We start from the raw sequence: 23,918 nt of genomic DNA on the forward strand, positions 1-23,918 counted from the left end.
CATCCCCATAACCATCCAGCTTTAATGAGAAACTCGCGCATCGATTTGAACTGGATTAATCCGGCGGAAAACGTAACTCTCATACGAAATTTACATAAGGAATCATCTACTCCACCACGTCTACTTGATAAGCTGCCGTAACACAAGAAGTGCCACCGAAAACAGGATTAATCGAGCAGGGTACTGGACTGTCCAAGACCAAACAAAGCGGCAGCTGGCTGAGACAAAGGATCGCGAGTCCCTCGACAATGCAATATCCACTTAAGGTCCAAGCGAGGCGAGAGGAAACTCGTTATGAGTCACACAAATCTCAAGCTTCGCGGCGAGGGTCTTCCATCCACATCCACATCCACATCCACATCCAGATCCAGATTCAGATCCACCTAAGTATCTGCCGTTTCCTTTGGGAGTTGCAACCCTTTTATTCGAAGGCGTCGCGGTCAGTCGCGAAAACAATCAGCGGCCATAAATGTTGATTATCGGGATGATAGTGTGCATAGCGATAGTGATGATGATGGTGATGATCAACGGCTGCCACCACCCTGCACACTGCGAGAAATAATGGTAGTCCTTGTAAAGGGGTTACGTATGAAACATATCTTTTATATAAAATCAGCAAGAATGCGTTATATTAAAATAATTATTTTATTGCTGTTACAGATATCTAAGGGGTTATTAAAGATCTTTGTGATCTATTTACATTGTATTCTTATTTATAAAAACAAAAACCTTGTACGTATAATTTAATAAATTTAATATAAGTTTACATATTTATCTAAGTGCATTCGCTTGCAGCAGCTTTCGATTGAAGGATCTGGACCCGAGCTGCGCTTAACTGACCTGAGCTAGTTACCTTTCGGAAAATCTTACACGAAAATCGTGGGAAAATTCCGAAAAGCGCATATCGAATGCAATTAAACGTTCGCGACGTTCGCGGCGGTGGTTACTTTGCCACCCGAAACCCAATCCCGGTGGCCAGGGGTTGTTAATGCGCGCGGAAAACTTGCGCGCTTTCCAAACTCTCATTTTCACCCTCAAAAGGTGCGAGTGGAAAATGGGGAAAAGGGAATAATTCCGCTTGTTGCGTGGTCAGCTCTTGTGATTTACCTTTCCGGTGACAAAAAAGTAAAATAAAATACGCGGAAGCAATGTAAATCGAGCCGAGAGAAGGGGACTCGACTTTTCCGCCCAACTTCTGCTAACGACTTTGGTAGGCGGTTGCTTGTGTGGTTGTGTGTGTGTGCCTTAACGTGGGAAACCGAGACTTCAATGTCAACTGGTAGCTGGCTATCGAAGGCTTTCGCATAATTAAGTGCAACGAAATGTGGCAGCAGCAGTTTGATTTCTCTCCCAGATAACTGCGCCCAGGGTGGTGGAATTTGTCGTAATCGCTTACATTAGGTCGTGGTCCTAATGGCCAACGAAAAGTAGGTTTTGGTTTACTTTAAATAAGTTCAAAACACAGAATTAAAATGTGGAAAAAATTTGTGTTAGTATCATTAGGCGACAGAAAACTGTTTATAACAAGTTTTTGAATCCTTAAAATAAGTATTAATCAAATATAAGTAGAATACAGGAATTTACGGCTAACAATCTCTGCCAATGGAGTTATCGCAAATCAGCATATTCCTGTGCCATTCAAATAACTTTAATAAATTAAGATATTTTATTTTATTCCCACACTCCAGAAATTCGTAATAAAAAAATTCAAATTATAAATAATTTTGTCGCTTACTTAGTTAAGTGTAACTTAAAATGTGTATCTTAAGTTAAATTCTTAAAATCCTTTCCGCTTTGGATTCCTTCACCCGATTTGCCTTCCTGCTCCTGCAGAGGTTACTGTCTTGAGAGGTTTGCTTCTTGAGAGGAATTGTGGAGGGGAAATAGCAGAACCAATGGCCAATAACTCGGTGTCATCAGCATATCTTCGTTTCGCTGCGTTCCGCGGCTTAATGCGAAATAATTACAACTTGTTCGCACATCATTCAGCACAAGCTGAAAAAAATTATCTGTCAGCTCGACGTCCCCTTCATTTGTTTGCCCAATGACGAATGTGACCCTCCAATGACGAACGATGGCGATGGTGATGATGATGATGATGATGATGATGATGACGGTGATGATGAAAACTTGAAAACGACACTTGCCTTATTTGCTTTTTGCGTATTTTTTTATTTTTGCAAAAAGAAACTCTTGTGGGCGCGTCGGTAAAATTTCAAAGTCGGCATCATTAACACCAATGCGCCATTTTGGTATTTCGATGTCGATGAGTTGTTGAGTGCTGATGGTGATTGATGTAACTTTTGAGCCAGCCAGCCAGTCAGCCAGTACCACTTGGAACGCGATCTGGAGTGAGTGTACCAAATTGGTAGCTTGCTGGCAACCCATTCCAGGCCATCTCATCCGCCCTCCTCCCAAAAACCCTACGGCTGTGTGTGTGTTGTTTTAGTCCGTAGTCCCAGGGCCGCGCTTCCCCCGGCCTATGCTAATTTGTTATTTTAAGCATGTTTGTTTGCCTACAGCCCTCCAGTCCTCCAGTCTAACAGTCTACCATTCCTCCAGTTCACTAGTCCTCCCATCCTCCGGCTCTGCAGTTCCGGACCAAAATATTGACAAATGCAACGGGCGGAAGGGCGCGGATGTGGTTGTGTCTGCACCTGAGGCGAAATATACTCTGCTACAAATAACAAACAAGTAAACCAATTAAAGCAAAAGATACAATTTGAATGCGTAATGGACTTGGGAAAGGGGAATCCGAGCTTAACACTAAATTTGAAACACATTTAACCGAAATTTTCACTTGCTAAAAGGAATGCAAGATTTTCTCAACGGTGTTAATCGAAAAACCTAAGTAAATTAATTAACAAATAATTAGGTAAGAACACTCACTTCAGCAATTGGCATGTTAACCTTTAACAGGACAACCTTAAGAGCCTTTAAAGGTTTCCTGGCACAATGGCAATTGAATCAACTCTGAATAAAGCAGATTAATTGGAAAATAATTTAGACAATTCCAAAAAAAAAAGATAAAGGGGTAACTCAATAACACCCAAGAGGTGTTTTGCAACTTTTACCACTTATGGGCACTTTTGAACCGTGTAAGTTTTAACCAGATCCTCAATAGCCTCATTAACCCACTTTGGAAGTCTGGGGCTTTGACAAGCATAATCTGGTTATAGACATACCCGGGTGGTCCGGTCCTATTCCGGTATAAAAATCACCCAAAACTCTGCCCGAGAAGGGATAACAAGTTCTAACCCCAAATAAACTATAACTCAACGCACTAATTACGTGAGAGACAAAGGTGGTTGGTGGTTGGGTCTAACCAAATGGCAATTGCACATTGACTTCATCGGTGGGCCCAGAACCAGATCTCGGCATATTCAATTACCGCAAATTTGTCGGCGAAGAATAAATGCAATAATTAAGAATCAAGTTGCCAACGAAGTGGACCAGACCAGATCAGACACTCGTAAGCCGACCCTCAAAGGTTCCTCCACCTATATGAGTGTATCTATATATATTCTTCTGCCTTTTGGGGTGAAGTGATACATTCGCACAACTTCCGTTGAAAGTCATGTAACTTATTTCGTGTTACGCTTGAGAAACTCTGGCAGTTGACATCGAGACCGGCAGGAGTAACTGAAAACTCAAAAACTAACCCAAATGGGTTTCGGAAGCTGCGGTCGACCGAACCTCCGACCCCTAAAGAGGGTTGGCCTCTTCGCTCCTTGGGTTTTTTGTTTTAGTGGTGGACGCATTTAAATGTCTTTCCAATTTGTTCGTTCTGTGGGTCTGGAACCGAGTCTGCTCCGTCTGCTCCGTCTGTCCCATATCCCATATCCTTATCACAGCCTAGAGTGGCACTCGTGAGAGAATTCCCAGCTCGACAGACCTCGAATCGCTCGACTGACTGCTCCGGGAAACCCCTGATTTCGACTCGAATGTGACACCACCACCTCAGCGGGCATTCGGCTCTGTGGACTTTAATTATGGGTGACAATGGCCTGCGGAATTGATTTTCGATATTTGATCATTCGCTGTGGTTAGTTAACGCTCTTTAGCGATGAAAGCGCGACAACCGCAGGCGCTGGCAAAATGGGAACGGCAATGGGAATGGAAAATGGGAGTGGAAATGGGAATGGGAATGGAAATGGGGTGGCAGGGGACTCAGATGTCGCAGATGGAATTACGCCAAATGAGGCGAGTGCAGCACTTGAGGTGCACTCGGATCTCATTTGCAAGGCACTTTTTTTTTAAACGCCAGACAGGGATGATGTGGTCGATTTATTACGGTTAAATAGGCGAGGAAAAATGGTCAAAGTTTTAAATGATGAATTTAAATTGGAATAAGACAACATTTAGACTTGATTAGAAGCCATTTCAAACATTTGAATATTCCTTTTAGCTATCAAATAATGTCCAGGGATGTAAACTGCATTTAGCGCCAACTGATCGGACATTTCCCGAATTCATTCCACTTGGCCAGAGTCCATTTTCAAGCGGCTTAGTGCGGTTCGTGGAAAATGCTGTAGACGCCGTTCTGTCTAAGAACTTCCACTTGGCCAAATGCCCGAATCAGGTAACTGAACAATTTCCCATTGCCCCCCGCAGCAGCGACCCTCAACTCTGCAGAGTTTACCTGTTTACTGAGGCCGTGAAACGCCTAAAACTAATTGAGACCGCCCTCATTGAATAATTTCTGAAGATTTTTCTTTCGTTTTTTTTTTCTGAAGCCAAGATTTTCCGCAGACAGAAAGGGGCCAAGAGAAGCGAGCGGAGTGGAAATTGGAAACTGGAAACTGCAGAGGGACACTGAGTTGAGCTGTGGGTAATGATGATGTATGGGTAATTTGAATGATTAATGGACTGCGCTTTATGCCAGTGTTCCGGTCACAGTTGAAGGTCTGCCCCGTTCTGTTCCAGTCACTCGGCACTCGGCAAAAGGATATCTTGAGCGTAGATGTGAAATTTAATTAAAATATTTTTATGGTAGCCCGTAAGAATGGAAAAAGGTGTGTAAAGGCAGTTGCGAAGGCATGCAAAAAGGTGCCCCTGGGGTCACTGATTTGATTCGATGCAGAGGAGTAATACAAAGGTGTGAGGCACGAAGATTCGCTTTAATTAGGGAATAGTATTGTAAAATAGCAGCACAACTCTTTGTAGAGCATGCTGTAAGTACCAGTTGTTTCGTTTAATTTGTAATACTCTGAAAGCTGAACCCCAACTTCACTTGCATATCGCATAATTTAAATCTCTGGCGCTGAAATTATGTTTCCCAAGTGCGTTGTGTGTCCTGGCCGCATAATCATTGCCAACTATCTGGCCACAAGCCAAAGCCAATAAGGCGGCATATCCTTTTGGGCCTGTGGCCATAATCAGCACACAATCGGGCCCACGGACCGTCGAGCGGATGGTAAAAATTAACTTTTTTAATGAATTACGTAAAGGGTAGGAAATGGGAGCAGTCTGCCCTGTAGACAGTTGCAACGCAACGTAACGTGACGCCAAACGCATTATGTCATATCGCAGATTGAACCAGCGAACCGGACCAAACCGACCTGAACTGAACTGAACTGAACTGAGCTGAACTCAACTGGCAAAATGTTATGGGCCAAGAACAAAAGGCCAGGCCAAAGTGACATCCCAGTGGCCATTAAAATTGTATATTTTAATTTGATTTTCCTCTTGCCATTTCATTGGCAATAATAATCATGTAAAGCGACCTCAAACCGCGCCATCCCCTCAGTTTCCCCACCCATTTGCTCTCATCTCATCTCATCTCTCGATTGCTAAGCGGATGAAATTGGCACCGAGCGAGCTGCTTATAAGGCTATTATATCTATCGGGCCTAAGCCGTAATGGCAGGACCCCAACCCAAAGCGAAAACCCCTTCTTTTTCACTTGAATTGGAAGAGCATTTGAAAAGACAAATCCGCGTGTTAGGCTTTTGATGCATCAGCAACTGCTGCTGCAACGCCTGCAACTCCCTGCTTTTTTTTTTTTTGTGTATCCCGGTAGCGTCTTTGTATCTGGATCGTTGTATCTGTATCTACGGCGCGGCTCCTTGCCGTTGGACATGTGCGGATTTATTCTTGCCTCTATTTTCGCGCAATGAATACGCGGCTTATTCGATTATTGTATGTGGAAGGAAGTCTGCTTTCATTTCCTTTTCAGCGGCCGTGATTGAACGCGAGTTATCCTCGACGACTTAGGCGTTGTCTCTTCCAATACCAATCGGAGTGGCACAAAAGGAGGTCACACACAGGCACTCGATGCGACTGTCAGCAGATTATCCTCATTCCCCCCCTTTACCACGATACCCCGATACCCCGATACCCTGACACCCTGATACCCTGATACCCTGTTACCCCGATGCTATGATACTTGGGCTCCCCCGCCTCCCTGCAAATGTGTGAAGATAATTGTCAAGGTTCACGGCTGCCTGACTCGCTGATGGCTAAAACCTTTCATCACATTTTTCATTTCATATTTCATATTGCTTTTTTAATTAAACCACTTTTTGTGGCTTCCCCGACCGGCTTATGGAAGCCATTTTCCTTGCCCTGCGGCGAAAGGCGAGAAAATTATAGATATTCCGCTGAAAAGGTAGTGGCGGTAATGGCAAATGTCAATTTAACCCCAGCGTCAATAACTAAATTTCCTAAAAATACTACTAGACGGCATTATCAATCGGCTGGGCACAAAGTTTGGCAATGAAACGTTGGCGCAATTGTGTCAGCTGAATAAATATTGGTTTTTATTTGCCCAAGGTACATACACTAATTTTTATGCATGCCATCACATTTTCTCATCTTATAAAATCTTTGTGTTGTTAAATGAAATGGTATACTTTCTTTAATTGAAACAGAGAAGTATGGTATTAGTGATTCTTTAAAGGAATTCGCGCCACGAGTTTTTCCGACGCCAACAAAATGGCACCCAAGTGGACAAAATGGCGACTGCCATCGGTGCGGTGACCCCAACTTTATGGATGTGCATGTGTGCATGTATGCATGTGTGAATGTGAGTTTGTGCTAATTTTTTTCCTGGCCCGGGCAAACAATATTTTGAGCGTTAAAACCGACAAACAAATAAACAAAGTCACTGGCAGCAGCGACAGCCCGACCATATACACTCATGTACATACATATGTGTTTGTTTGTGTGCTGTAATAAATTATGTTTGCTTAAAATTTATGCCCATATACGTATGTTTGTGCGTAACACATACATGTATGTGTGTAGGCAAGTCCTTTTGTGCGAGAGTGTGTGTGCTCCGGTCCAATATTAATACCTTCATAATTAATGAGCGTCCGCTGCGGCCTCGTGCCCAAATTCATATGCCCAAGCCGCCGGCCAAAAACCATCCTTCCCATCATCCCCCCCAGCACCGCCCGCTACCCCTCGAGTGTGTATTCGTATTTGTTTATGCATTTTGTGGCTGACAGCATCTGTCATTTGCCATTTTCCATTTGCCATTTGCCATTGGGGACGACGTGTTCGGGCCTGGTAATGTCAACCGACCACCGACAACCGACCCGGCTACCCGGCGGTTTAAGTCAATATCAATCCCCGCCAGTCGCCCACCAGCGACTCACTCCATCCATCCATCCATCCATCCATCCATCCATCCATCCATTCCTGGAGCAGAAGTGTCTGTGAGTAATTGCGAAATGTCCACGGAAATAAATGAAAACAAATTGGCAGGGGATGGCCAAATATTTGCCTAGTTCGGAGCATTTAATCGTTTTGCAATTATTCAAAAGTTTGCAAGGCTAAGTAGGGAATGCACAATCATATTTTAAAGTGACTAAAGAAGTAAGTGATAAATAAAAATATTATTTTGTGATGAACAACACTGACAGATAAATGTGTTTGATATGGCTCCTATATATATTTTTATTTGATAATAATAAAATGAAAAATATAACAATAAATCTTATCATAAACCCAAACAGCTGTTTAACCACCTGGGAGAAAAGGAAAGTCGAAAAATTTGAGTGCATTCCCATGCAAATAAAATAGGCAAATGTTCGCACAGGGCCGTGTAGAAATTTCCCACACCAGGTGGGTCCCGGGATTCCAGGACACACAGCATGATCCTGGATCGGAGACCCCACCGCCCAGCGGGTAGAGGCACTTTTCCAGCTAAACCGAACTAAGGATCGTAAAATCCTTCACACCTCCGGCGCTGCTGGGAGTCGCAGGACCAAGGCGACAAAAGTCGACTGATTAATCGGAATATATCGATCAGGCCCGAGGCGATGCAGCAGACAGCCTGGCGTTAATGTTCCGCTTGCAGGCCTGCAGGTCCTTCGACTGCCTGCTGCTTCTGTCTCGCAGTCGAAGTCCTGCACCTGTGCGCGTCCTGCGACGACTCAGGTGTGCACATTAGTCACAGACACAGACACAAACTCGCAATACCAGTATACGTTGCCACAGGGTGGGGGTAGGGAAAGATAAAGCCAGGCAAGGACAACCACAACGACAACGACGAGGACGAGGAAGAGAACGAGGACATTAACGAGCCAGGCAGTTAGTTGCTTTGCCTTCGATGATGCAGCACTTTCCATGGTAATTTCTGGGGGGGATTGTGCTTCTCGGATCCCCTTGGTTCCGGGACCTCGACTACACCACCACCACCACCCCCTCATCCAATCGCGGTGCGTATGACAAATGTTTTTCATTGCCAGAAATTTTCACAGTCATGGTCATTTAAAGCGGTTCTCCTCATAATGCATCGGCGGGCCCTGCCGACCATTTATGCCAAATCATTTGGCCAAAATAAATTAAATATGATTTTGGTTTGTCAGCCGGACGAAAGCTGATTTATAGGGCCCATCATTCGCTCAACCAAACTGTAGTAAATTGGTCAGGATGGACCACTCCCACATGTTGCTTAAATGTTTTGTATACCAAAACTCATGACCACCATTATCGGATTTGGATGTAATTATATATTTCAAAACTTTGGCTTAAACATAAATCCGTACGTATGAATTAGATTTTCCAAGCTGTAAAAAGAAGTTATTTTATCCCTGTTTTCTGTCCCGCAGTTTCCATGATGATTAAAGCATTCAGAACACATGATCTTATAGTATACAGTTTCACTTAATTCCAGAATCCAATAAAGCTTAAGTAATGCTGAATTAATTGCAACAGAAATCAGTAAAGTATTAAATTCAATTACACTTTCAGCCTACACTTCATTAAGGAATGATTATAAAACACACAAAAGCAAGAAATACAAAATTAATACAGCTTAATAACCATGAACAATAACGGCTGCAGGGGTATTAGTGGTTTTGCGAGGGAGTTTTCGTGTTTGCTGAGTGCACGAAATTTACGATCAATTTTTAATATATTTTATGTGAATTTTTAATTTGTCGCATTTGCCCGAGAACCTCACACCAACGAATTAGGATTATGCATAAACGTTTTGCCTTATTTTCCATTTTGGCGGCTACGCTTGTTGTTTGCGTGCATTATTAATATTTTAATAATGTTGAGTGTGGCTCCCAGCGAGACGGCGACTGCCTTAATTTAATATTTATTTATATAGCTCCACAAATGTATTATAAGCAGCACCCAGCTACTAATTAATATTGAAACAAGCGAAGCGGCGTCGAAACTGCCAGTAATCAAAATTCTAAATACAGCAGCAGGCTAAAAAAATATTTAAATGGTGAAAATAAATTCAAAGCACCAACGGCGCATAAAGATTCAATAAACCCTCTGACTTTTTGGAGGAACCAGCCCCATATCATCCCATCTAGTTCCTCAGCTAAATAGTCTTGTAGGTTTTAGGTCTGGAACTCAAACTTAACTCGTTATCGAAGAATATCATCTCGAGTCTGGGCCTTTGACTATTTTGGTCATGGAGATTCGCCTATGGAGATTTTTTGGTTCCTGTGTGCGGCGCGTTGACTAATTTCAATAAAATACCAATCGATTTTGGAGTCGAAGAAAAAGGTGTGAAGTATTAATAAGATGTCAACGAGAAAATGTTAATTTCGTAAATAATTCGAATTGGGTATCATCTTCTTTAAGTCGGGGCAGGTTGTTTTGTCTTGTTTTGGGCTTTTTGGAGCTATACGCCAGACCATTGTTTTTATGCAGAAGCTATCATAATTTAGAGTTTTAAGCCCTTGGGTATGCATACTTAAAAATAGCTTAGATTGGAAGTTCAAAAACTTTGTCAAATGAATGAAATGAGTTTTATTCAAAGGGCCTTCTTGTGCTAGGATAAATATTTGTTATGAAAACATTATGCTAACTAATCAACTGGTTTGGATTGGTTTTTAAATACTTGCAGTATATGGAGATGTTCGAAAGCTATTTGTATTTGTCAAGAGTATTTCTTCCATTTACAGTTTACCATCTCCGTATCACATTACAAATGGATCGACAAGACGTTTCAATTCCTCATAACTGCGGTCTTCTATAATTTACATAACTCTCTCGTTTTCGGTCCTGAAGCCTGCCACTATCCATGAAATATCATTCCACGGAGTTATTTCAGTGTTCTGCTGAACGGGCCGGGTAACCGCATTTCTCATTTGGTGTGGCTGCTGGTGCTGTATTGGGTTGTTCAGTTTTCAGTTTTCAGTTTTCTCTTGTGAACACCCTTTCGGACCATCATCGACTTTAACTTGCACTCGATGTCTCACCTTTCGAATGATTTATTAAAGTGTCATTAGTGCACGAATGTTGGAAAAATGAAACGAAACCGAACCGAACTGAACCGCACAACCGACCCGACTATTGAGTAGCTGCCAGAGTGGCGGTCTGGAATCTGGGGGACTGTACTGGAGTGTGGTAATGAAGTTACCAAAGTCCCCATCCCATATCCATACCCATTCCCATCCCCGTTCCCATCCCCATCGACTGGGCCTCATCATCGATCGTGTAATGGCTGCGTTAAGTAGTTGATGTCTGAGGTGGTTGCCTCTCGTAAATTTAAATGAAGCAAGCATCCATCTCAAACGCGACTCAGACTCCGATTTCAGTCCGATCTCAATCACACTCTCTAGCCCATTACCGTTAGCCATGATGTGCAGATGCCATGATCTCTTGCCTTTGACCCATAGACGAGTCGATCTCTGACAGCTCCGTTGATTTATTCACACCCATAAACCCGGCTACATTTTCGAATCGAATCGAATCGAGTCGAGGCGAGAAAATTAAGTTGTTGTCGGCAGAGTGCTGCCCCGATCTGATAAGCTCGATAAAGGCGACTATAAACCTTATATACGACTGCGCCGCACTTGACCAAACAGATCAGTTGCCAACGGTTTGTCAGCTGCTTGTATCAGTTGCAGTCATCTTCTGCAGGAAATGTATCTTTAAGCATTTGGAAGTATCTCAAAGGAATGTTTGTTTATCAGAATGATGCAGCCTACAAATATTCAGTAAGGTTTCAGCCAAGGTTTCTCTTCAAGTGAGAAATGCATCTCTTTATTGAACATTTTATAAAATCAAAAATATTTTATAGCCTTCTATAGAGGTTCAAGAGGATGTTTAAGCCAATTTCAGGTATTTAGTATTTAGACAATATCAAAAAATACAACTTTTTGAATTGTATCTACTAATTCAGGCAAAGCTTCTTTTGGCAAAGCCACCCTTGACCGAGACCCACGTATTTGGGCGACTTCCGATTTTGGATCGATGGATCGATGGCTGGAACACCTGCGCATGTCACGTAGCCCTCCTCCTTCTCTTGGCCAACTTGCACGGCTACCTTAAAGCAGCCAGCAACAACAAATGATAACCGTTCACGCCGCATAAATTGACGATTGAACCGGAGAGTTGACTTGGAGCTGGCAGCTCACAGCTCGCAGCTCGCGAGCGTCCCAATCAAATATTCAAATTGGGATACGCTTATTTTTCGATTTTTTCTTTTATTTTGGTGGGGCTTCGGCGTTCATAACTTCATCTTTAAAATGAATCGATGAAATATGTACCAAAGCGAGGCGAGTCGAACGGCAAACGGCAAACGACGACAGTTAGTGACTGTCCCGGCTCATATATTTGCTGGCCAACTTGTTACTGTCAAAATAGCCGGGGAGTGAGTTGGGCCAAGAAGCGGATCGCTATGGGCCGCCTAATACCCCATAAATAAATGCCTGCCAACGAAATTGTAGCGCACAAAAACAAATGCCCCCTAAGTCCATGGTCGATCGCTCATGCCCACTAAAACATCCAAAAAAAAATCTGACCACGGGGTGCTCTATGTGAGGGAAACCCATTGTCACCCAGTGGTTCAGATCGGATCGGATCGGATTGGATCGGATAGGAACGGAACGGAACGGATCGTACTGGGGGAATGCTGGAGCAGAAGTGCCATCGTGATAACTTCATAACTTAGCGCATTTGAATAATTTGGTATGCGCATTTCAATATTGTTTTGTCGCAATGGAAATGGAAATGGAATGGGTCGGTCAGTCGGAAAATATTGACAGCGACAAATGTTAATGGATGGATATGCATTCGAAATTTGATTCATCTGATTAAATTGGGAGTTTTCAAAGAGGTTCTCTAGCCCTGAATACACGTAAGACTTAAAGGATAATGCTGGCTTTTAATATTCGAAAATATTTTAGCTTGACATGATTTTTGTTGCCCAGCACGATAATTTTATTTTACAAATTTAGTTCACATTTTATTCGAACTTTAGTTGTAATAAAGCGACCACAACAAATGTGTCAACATTAATTACAAGCCACCGCCAACAATAAAGTCCATAATTGCCGAGCGAAAACAAAAATCGCGTACAGTAAAAATAATAATATTTCATAATAGTGATTTTAGCTAAAACAAAAAATGGTAACGGTTCGCAAACCTCACATTAATAAACATAAATCATCGAAATATGTGAATAAATTTCTGAAATTGGAAAATTAATAATTTACGCCTTAGAATGAGTCACAATTAACGAACGGAAATAAAAAACACGAAAAACAATACACGTTTTGTAAACAACAACTTTTTGCAAACACAAACAAAGCATGTTTGACAAATTAGCAACATTAACTAAAAATTAAAAAGCTTTCAGCATTTAAGAAAATATTTAGCAGGGACTTAAATTAATACATTATTAGTTGTAGAACCGTTTTAAATTGCCTCGAGTCTCATTTCTTTTTGTCTCTAGGCCTTTTGATTATCCGCGGAGCTAATCTTTTCAATTTATCAAAATCAATCACCATTGACTTACTGACTAGTAGCGCTTTATATCTAGGCGAACAGTTAATTATTAGCGAATGATGTCTAAATATACAAATTCATTTAAATATATATATATTTTGAAACCCGATATATTTATCTTTGAAAGCGTTTTATTCGGTTAGCTGACTGGTTAGATGTACCTTCATGTTGAACTGCGACTGTATATGAAAGTAGAGCTACAGTTATATCGTTCTCTCGCAATCGTATTCATTAAATGTTAATTTCTACATTTACGTTTAATTATATAGTATGCTGGTGTAGCGCCTGCTCAGGCCTCAGAGCCAAAAAGTCATAGCCAAGTCGGCAAAGACGGGGCCGCCATTAACGCAAATGACTCTGCAAAATGGCGGCCATATTAGGCAAGAAGCCCAGGCCAAAGCCCAAGAGCCAGTATCCAGTACCAGTAACACTACCTTCGCCTCAACGTCCACCAGCCATCAGTAGGTTGGTCTAACCCAACCAGAAAATACGAAAATACAGACCCAGTCTGGTTTGACAAGCGCACGTTGATTGGGGCAGCGAGATTGGCAAACGGCAACAACTGTTGCCACGATACCACGATGATGGTGATGATGATGATGTTGATGTTGATGGTTATGGCGATGATTAAGGTGACTTTGATGATGGGAGGGAGGGAGTGCGCAGTTGCCGCAGTTGCCGCAGTTGCCGCCGCTGACAGTGATGACTGTCAAGAGCAATTAAAGTCAAACTCAAGTCCGGGCAACTTAGATTTTTCGCCGCCGCAAACGCAGCTGCGCATGGTCAGTGGACCATCCATCCATCTATCCATCCATCGGACTAGCCCCGGACGTGAGCTGTCGTCCAGCCGAATGCAAGCGCAGTACACTCAGAAAAATCACAAACCACATTTTGTTGCTAAGAGCAACACCTAAAAGTTTCTAGTTGACCTCAGCTGAAAATGCTGTCTATGTGTAATGCAAGGTATGATGTTAAGAAATAACATTCTAATATAATATATATATTTTGTATGCTATTTATCACTTTCAACATATACCATACATATTGTTATCAGATATAGATTTGTATCTACATATAAAGAGACGTTTTAAATTCCAAGTGCAACTCCAACGGCAGCCGCAGATCCAAAACCTACAATTATCAAAGGTAGCAGCAACATCAACGGCTACAGCAGCCTAAACTTTAATTTCTTGAGTTTTTCCACTTGAAAAACTATGTAATTTAGCACTTGAACAAGAAGCAGACGATGTGTTAAAAAGGAGGGCGGCAGCGAAGGTGGAAAAAATATGTTAAAAATAAAAAAAAAGGTAACTGGAGAAGTGCGTCATTGTCGTCATTATGATGATCGTCATCATCATCGTTATCGTCGTCGGCGTGGACAACTCAATCAGCGTATAAATTTCTGCGTCTGCATTTTGTGTGTGACATGAAGTGTGCCCAATAATGAGCAATTAACGCCTTACAGCCCACTTTTTTCATCATCCTACCTCATCATCCAGCTCGGCATCAGCATCATCAGCTGGCGGTACTGGAGGTACTGGTTGGCGGTACTGGTACTCCATGGCTTTTTGATTGCCAAACGGTAGTTTTTTCCTCTCACACTTCAAATGCTCCATAGCATAGCCATACCATAGCCATCCAAATGAATTGATGTGTGATGTGGAATATCTAGCTCCATCTCGTTTTGACTGCGGTGGAGAGGGGTGGGGATGGGGATGGGGGCTCTCCAACGCCCAGTTGATGGAGGCGCGGCGGGTAGAAAGCAATTTTGTAGCGCCTTTTATCTGGCACCGCCAAGTCTTCAACACCTCTCGAGTGCGCCGCGAAGGAAACGCGAGGGGGCAAAAACAACAAGCCAAAACGAGAGAAAAAAAAACCAAAAAACCAAAAAACCAGCTGTAATAAGAAGTTGGTTAAAAACAGTAATAATAATAAAGAAAATCACCAAATCATCATCAACATCATCATCAGCAGCAGCATCCACGATCGCCGGCATCAAACGATGAATCGATTTACACATCGTTGTCGGAATCTTGGAATGCCTGCATCAGCCAACAAGTAAGTAAAACGATCAGGGAGTGCGAGGGCGGCTTTAAAAGTTCGGATCCTGAACACGAAAAGCGTTTATTGAAACGGGTGGCAAAGCATTGAACATTTTACTAAACTATCTAACTGAATGTCTGTTTGTATTAAATTCTCTTCTGATTTAGAATTACCCTTTGTTTACCCCACTATAAGCGAGAAAACAAGTTTGTTGCCTAAGTTATTCGTTTTCAGGCTACGGATAACTGCTTTCCGACACTTGATTTGCTGTGGGAGGAAAAGCGCCGACAAGCAAACGAGGCAGCTGAAATGGCGTAAACCAGGTGAGATGTAATTAATGCTCAACAACTTCATCTTGATGAGCTGTTAATTAAAGTAGTCCGTTGGCCACTGCGAAGACAACCTAAGCCGCTTAGAGCGAACAAGCCAGCGTGACTATTATTTCGCCAAATAAAAAGTGCTGCAAAATGGAAACGTCGCAGAATTTGTCATTATTCGCTAAATACAGCTCACAGCGAAGTGGAATGGAAGGAATACGGGGAAAGTGTGTTCAAAGTCACTGCTGTTCTGGGCTCGATCTCTAATTGGCCGCCGATATCTTTTTTTCGAGAGCCACTTCTGGGCTTTGGCCATCGGACATTTACCATTGTTGGCGGAGGCCACCGGGCCACCGGCTTAGCAACGCTCCAGTGACACAGATATTACCGTGATTGGCACGAAATTCATTTTGGACTATGACCGATTCGAGAAACCGCACGACCCATTGCAAAAGTCTGGCCCGAAGAGAAACTATGTGGCATCTGTCTTGGCCCAGAAAAACCACAGTGCCAAGTACGCAGTGGCACTGGCTGCATGTAATTGCGACTAAATCTAGGCATTTAAATCACATTTCCAGTCAGCAGCCGGTGTCGATCCTCTGATCCTTTTCAACCAACAAGTGCTGCCACACAGCTGCCGGTATTGCCAACCGCAAATTACGAAGCAAATGAATTGGCGAGCAAAAAACTTGAATGCAAAGAGCTGCTGGGGACAAAAAGGGTTTTGCGGCGGAACCTCTATAATTTACCCTATGCACCCTAAACCGCAACAGATTGCAAATTGCGGGCTAAAGTCGACTCAGGACCTAGGACCACTCACTCAATATGTCGTGTGCGTGGGCGACGAGAGTTAAACGCTACCAAAGATACTAGATCAACTGAAAGGGTTTTCGAACTTGGAAGAGGAATTTATTTAAATCAATTTATATTCTTATTTTTCATATTCCTAGACAAAGTCTAGAAATTGAGTTCAACAAATTTAATTTCACCCTTTTTTGTTCATTGCAAAAAACTCCATGTCTCTCAAGTACTGATAAACTTTCATTGCCTCTCCCCGATTGGCGTTTCCCCGCAACCATATATTAAGTATTCACAGTTCAGTCCTAATGAAGTGACAACAACCATAACTAAGTGGGCGTTGAGGATTTTTATTTGATTTTATTGTTTCTGGCGAACGTGCCAAAAGCTAACAGTTAATCTGGGGCCGCAGTTTCCTCCCCTCGAAGGCACGGGCATGGCAAATTAAATCAAATGAAAAGTCAAACCCATAAACACATGCTACGCGGCAGTGAAGCACCCACATTTAGCCTGCTCTTCGATTTCCACCCTCTTGGAAAACAGTTGCGAGGGTTGCCAAGCGAAACCCACCCATCGAATGGGCCAGAAACAATTGCGATACATTTTGGCTAAATTTATGCACCCCTTTTCACCTTACACTTGTCATTTTTTACGGCCCACCGATGCGAGGGGTGCCGCCAAGTGGTAAAAAACGGGGCTGAGCTCACTGCGGTAATTTGAGCGGATCAAGCCGACTGCTGATACTCCCAGGCTAATGCCACTAAATGACCTCAAAGCCGGTCATCGATATATCACTTTATTTAGTGTCGGATTCAATTTGGCGGGATTTTCTTATTTCGAACAGTTGTGGGTGGCTTTGAACGGATTTCCCAGCGATTTGTGCCAACAGAGTAACGATCATAACTTCTGCTTAAAAAATATCTTATACATATAACATATATTTCCCAACTGACTAACAATTACTTTCATTAGGGCAGCATTAGATGATCTCTGAAAAGTAAAAATTGCCCCAACGAGAAACCAACAAAATGAGTGAGACATTTATATTAATGTCCAAATTACAAAGCCAGCAAGAAATGCGGTACATTTTTCCAAATACCAAGTGTAACAATCCGAAACTCGAAATTTTCCTTTTACGTTTTTCCTCTTTTTTGTCGGGTCGTTGTGGGCGCAAAATGCAAAAGGGACAGAAAATACTGATAAATGAGCAGGGTAAATGTGAAAATAATGACTCCAGCCCCGAGTCCGCCTATATAGCAATGATTTTAGCTGAAGCTGAGATATACATATACTTCTACCAGGCCGCCAATCTGATTGATGAACGGACATTAGGGCAGTAGTTATAGGTGGGTAGCTTCATAGGTACAAAGGTAGGTGCCTGAAAGTGTTAAAAAATGGTGAGTGATGATGCGCTCTAATTGCATGCATCGATGCAATCACCCAAAGTGTTCCATCTCGGGCCTCGCAATTAAATGGAGTCTTCGTGTTTGAGTTACCCAGCATCCATAGCTCAAGTTCCCGTAGATGAGTGCTGGAGATAGCTCCACATAGACGTCGAAATGTCTGACTCCGATGGAGAACCCAGATCCAAGATTCCAGATTCCAGATCTCTCACATTTGTGCGCCGCTAATTTTGGATTTTATTAAACGGTCATCGCAGCGCATATAAAAATCGGTATTCCTACTCATCTTTTCTCACTCATACCATTTTTGAATATCATCGTAAATAATTAAACATACCGGGCACGTCGTTATGGGTATGCGCCATAGGAAAAGCAAAAAAAAAAACACACATTAATATATGAAGTACTCATATTTAATTTCAATTTCATGTCACAGACTTCTGGCCGTTCCTCTCCAGATGCTGCAGATAATTATTATGCCGACTGCATTAGAGTTCTGCGCTGAAATTCTGCGCTCCATTCCAAAAGCCATTGCCAATTGCAATTAAGTCAAGTGACGAGCGAAATGCGAAATCCGACAAGAAATCAAACATCCTTCACGGTTTACAGGGGAAGCACAGCATTAGGAATTTGTGGACTCAAGAAACTAGTTTTTTTTCAACTATTTCTATATATGTTTTTACTTCACTTATTATTGAAAATAAAAAACATTTATTTATTTCTTAGATGCTTATTTTTTTGATCAACAAAACACTTTAAAATGCCTCCCTTCCTGTTTTTTTACAAGTAGCAAATCAACTTAATTTTATTCAATTTGCGCTGGGCTTGGCGCAACAAGTCTCTTAGCGGAAAGGAAAAGTCTTCAAATTAAGTGGATGCACTGGGAAATGTGCAACAAAGTCAAGGGAAAACACAGTTCTGCTTGTTCTGTGTGGAAATCGAGGCAAGGCAGTTGAAAAGCTGGCGGGAAAAACAAAATTGACAACGCGCCGCAAAATTCAATTACTTATTCATGTATGCAGAAGAAGGAAGCGCCAAATACGCAGCCAGCACAACAACAGTGCCAGCAACGACCACAAGTGGAGCCAGCCCCCTGACCCAGACCACGCCCACCACCCCCCATCTTCCCACAAAAACGCCCCTTCTTGTTCTGACTGGGCGAACCTGAAAGTCGTACAGTGGAATCTATTGTTGTACTATGAAATATTCTATTTATTTCAGAAATAAACAGTTGCTAAAGTCGTTGCAATAGTTCAATAAATAATTGTTTAAGGAAATAACCTTGGAGATGGGAGACTTACCCTATGATATACCATATATACAATTGATACACTTATAGATGCGTTGTTCCCTATGATTATTCTGTGTACCTTTTTTATTACATTTTAACGTTTGCTATTAGTGAATTGTATTGGGCTGCAAAAAATGTATATTTTGCTAGTCCAACTGTTGTGAAATTCTTCCAAATATATTACTGCGCTCTCTAGTACAAAATATATATATATACTATACAAACTTTAATGTTCACCACTGTGCAGCGCATTTTCGGTGGGTGAACTCCCCCTGGAACGCCCTTTCTTGGCACTAGACAGCATTTGATTGTTTGCCGGAGGTCTGAGTATGTGCCTGGTAGGTCTTGTGGGCATGGGTGCTGCTGTCAGTTATGCAAAATAGCTGACATGCCAAGGAAGCAGGGTCGCTCGACTCCTTCGCCCCAAGCCCCACCAGCCCCAAACCAGCGGGCTTATCTCGGCTGGCTTATTGATAAAGGCGGCGGAAGGGCTTAGACAGTCCAAAAGGAGGCTGACGGAAGAAGCAGGCCGCAACAAAAGTATGCCGGGGAAAAAACGAAAGTCTTCTGATTTCTTTGGATACTCGACATTTCTATTAGAAATGCCGCCAATGGGGAACCCAAATAGATATGGATCCGATCGAAGATGGAGAAGGAGAAGGAGTTTTGCGCGTGTTTATGTATCAATCAGAGGAGCGGATCCATTGGCATGATGCGGCACAAACCGAAGTAGCTGGAAATGGATCTGGGATCTTGGATCTTGGATCTGTGGAGATGGAGTTGGAGTTGGAAATGGAGATGGAGATGGAGATGCACTGACTCAGCTGCGAGTTCTCTGCGATCATGAGAAAGACGAGATTAGCGCAACGAATTATGAAATTGAAATTACTCTAAAAAGTGTTTGGCGATCGAATGCGATACGAGTTCGAATCCGAAGACCAAGACTCAGCATATTTCAGCAATACAACCGAGTCATTGTGGATCAAATGGGCTATGCCGACGCCAGATATTTGTGTTTACATGTATATACACCTATATCTTGGGGGCCCATCCTCTCGAGATGCGCTAATCTCGTAGGGAGAGGAGTCCCCCGCCATCTTGGCCAATCCAATTCAATCGTATCCAATCCAATCCAATCCAATCCAATCCAATCCAATCCAATCCCATCCACTCCGATCTAATTAATCAACATTCAGCGGGCAAAGAGTGTCAAATAGTTCGGGGGTCGCCTTTTGTAATTGCTACCATTTGAAATGGAAATCGATGTCGATGTCGATGTGGAATATCGCAAGTGCCTCGCCCAGTCGACTGTCTACTGTCTACTGTCGATTGTGGATTGTGTGTCAACTGCGACACGGACGGTGACTGTCACCTCGCGTTCGCGTTGAGGTGACTGCAATCGATCATTGGTCCATGGAACCATGTTCATGGTGCCCTGGCCTCCACTCCAAACGGGTGTCTTTGTGGCCCCGGTCTCTGATTAGCCGCCGCATTTACCCGGCATTCCACGCTTGACATTTTTCCGGGCTCCAAAAAGCTCCATTGTCGGCCAATTAAACGGTTACCAAAACTGATTGTAGCCAAGCGATACGCATTCAGATCAAGCCAAAAACTCACCGTATACAGTGTAAATTTGCTGGAATTACATGAGATATTAACTGATTTCATATATCAGTACGTTAATTTGGGGAAATTATGATTTAAGTGAGCGTAGTTATTATAAACAGAGGCATGCGAGTTTATTTCGGGAATTATAGGTCACGTAAATGTATCTGAAATTAGAAATAAATAAAATATTTCTTCTAAGGGATATATTTTGTGACTCATTTGGTATTCCGTCCTCTTTTCCAATTAACCACTAAATGAATCTTATATCGCCGGATCCCCACCAAAAGAAATCGTAAGTTGAGCCGCACAAACATTTTCGTTGGCACCTTCCTTGACCATTTTGGTTGGCGTCACCTGTCCATCGCACGTTCGAAGCTGTCGCTGGTGCGTTAAAAATGATTAATTAAGGCATTTGAAAATCATTTGTCATTCTTAATTTATTAATTAATTAGAATTGCCCAACACGTACATTGACACCTGAGGCGGACCCGAAACTCCAAGTCCGAGTCCCTCATCGGGGATGTCCGACTGGTAATGCGATATGGAACCGGTTCGCGACTGCCCAAAGATACTACAGATATTGTCTCGAACTAAGCAATATAATGCACTGTAAACATATTAAAAAAGTGAACTATATTTAACCCTCAACTTAAAATTTAAAATATTAATATTGAGCAACCGAAATAAATCGAATGAATTAGATTTGGAGTTCTGTTTAAGACATGAGTGTGTTTTCAAGTTGTATTAAATAAAGCTAGATGAGAAAGTAGAATTTATAAATTAACATGTTCGTCAACTCCTTTTGGCGTTGCTTATCTCACATATACATTCGTATATAATTATTCGATACCCACATCGCAATTTGAAACTAACGTACATTTGCCACATTCGTCGGTATTTTAGAGTTACCAGCCCGATTTCTACACATGTGAGCAGTTGCCATACAGCTTACTACATACAAGGAGAGCTGCCATATCGATTTCTACACATTTTGAATGCTATCATGCTCATTTCTACACAAGGGTATCGTTAACACCCTAGAAATCAGGACTGCAACTTATGACTTCATTAACATAAAGACAGCAGCCTCCGAAATCCTTAAAAACCAGGATGGCAATTTCAAAATACTAAAAAAGTACAAGCAATGTACAATGCACCGCAGCAAATACAAATTGGTTTGCTTATCCACTAATTTCTACAATGGTTCGTCACTTGACTGGAAAGCTTTAGTGGTTCAGGTCTTTGATAACTATTTGATAAAGAAACCATAACGATCGTTTAATACTCTAACTATGTCGCTGTTTAGTGAGCAGAGAAGAAGACATTTCTAACCCCATTAATATGCAGGATTATATAGTAGTCGAAATAGCCAGATTCGGTCAACTTATTCTTCAGTTATCTGCCTTAAGCCTGATTTAAGAAATAACTTTAAGTGATTTATGCAACTTTGTCTTGACCACAAATCATCCTTAAAATATTTACCTATTTTATTACTTCGAGAAGCACAAGCACTTGGTAAGGCACTTCGGCAAGGGACATTCAATCACGTTCTAGACTTTAGCGCTGATGAGCAAATAAAACTATAATCGCGTCATTCATTATGCGCAGTCACAGAAGTGCCATTGTAATGTGCCTTGATTCGCTTCGATTTACGATCTCAACGCACAATGGATCACCGATAGCCATAAGGAAGTTCCGATCTGACAGCAGCTGCCCCCCGATTTATGTTTTTATAGTTAAATGATAAATGTAGACGCCCATCTCGAAGAAAATCAACGTTTAGGTGTCAGTTTGAAGGCCCTTTGGTGGCACCACCGATCGAGAATAACTCGAGAATGACTCGTAGTCAACTTTTAATGTCGTTGGATCCGCATTTCCTGAGCTACCCAGCATTATTAAGACATTAACGATAAGGTTTTCAAGTTTCGGCTTAGCTTGCACAGCATGTACTCGAACTATTATTATTTAATGGTATTTCTTTGAGCAATTCAAATGTTTACGACTTTACGAGTTGATTCAATCGCCTTAGAGAACTGTCAAATCATTCAAATAAATGGGCCCCCTGCTTCCCACACCCCCACCTCGGCGGTCGAAGGTGTTTGTATAGTCGTGAGGCACTAAACAAAGAAATCTAATATAAACATATAGAAAATCAATAAAAATATTTTTTATTGATGTTTATGCGATTTATGCGAGCGGCGCTAAGAATATATAAGATTTGCAGATGAACAAAGAAAGCCAAACAATGGTTAATAAATTAAATGATTATTGAATAATTATTAGATATTAATCAAAATAGTTTTAGTGTCTTAAGAACCTGAAAATGTCATTTAGAAAAATAAAATAATCTTTTCAACTATTACATAAGTTCTAGGAAACATATACATATGTCTAATACATAATTTTTGACAGAATGTCACAATACCTCAGTTTAAACAAGAGAGAACGCTATAGTCGAGTTCCCCGACTATCTGATACCCGTTACTCAGCTAGTGTAAGAGCGAAGGACAGTTTTTGGCGGTTTGTGGGCGTTAGAGTGGGCGTGGCCAAAAGTTTTTTGGCAAATCGATAGAAATTTACAAGACCAATACAAAAATGAAAAAATATTAAAACATTTTTCAAAAATGTGGGCGTGGCAGTTTTGGGCGGTTTGTGGGCGTTAGAGTGGGCAACCTAAATCGACAAACTTGCGCTGCGTCTATGTCCCTGGAGTCTGTATACTCAATCTCAACTTTCTAGCTTTTGTAGTTCCTGAGATCTCGACGTTCATACGGACAGACGGACAGACGGACAGACAGACGGACGGACAGACGGACATGTCCAGATCGACTCGGCTACTGATCCTGATCAAGAATATATATACTTTATATGGTCGGAAACGCTTCCTTCTGCCTGTTACATACTTTTCAACGAATCTAGTATACCCTTTTACTCTACGAGTAACGGGTATAAAAACGGGGAATTACCTTTACTTTATAAGCAATATTAAAATAATTTGAAAAAAAAAACACAAAATTTATATAATTTTCTGCTGTTGCCAAATTTGGAGAAAACAAGAAAATTAGACATCTTATGGAAAGTTGACAAATAGATGCCAATAAAATAAATCAACAGAATTTGGGCAGCTTTGGGAATTTCTAAAATCAGTTAGCAACAGAAATCTAAGTTTAACTTATTGTGTTTTCCAGATACAAAAAATAAACACATTCTTAGGTGATCAGTTATATAAATATTTAACTTCTGACGGGCAATA

Source organism: Drosophila santomea, chromosome 2L (genome assembly GCF_016746245.2).
Source record: "Drosophila santomea strain STO CAGO 1482 chromosome 2L, Prin_Dsan_1.1, whole genome shotgun sequence".
NCBI classification, from domain to species: Eukaryota; Metazoa; Arthropoda; class Insecta; order Diptera; family Drosophilidae; genus Drosophila; species Drosophila santomea.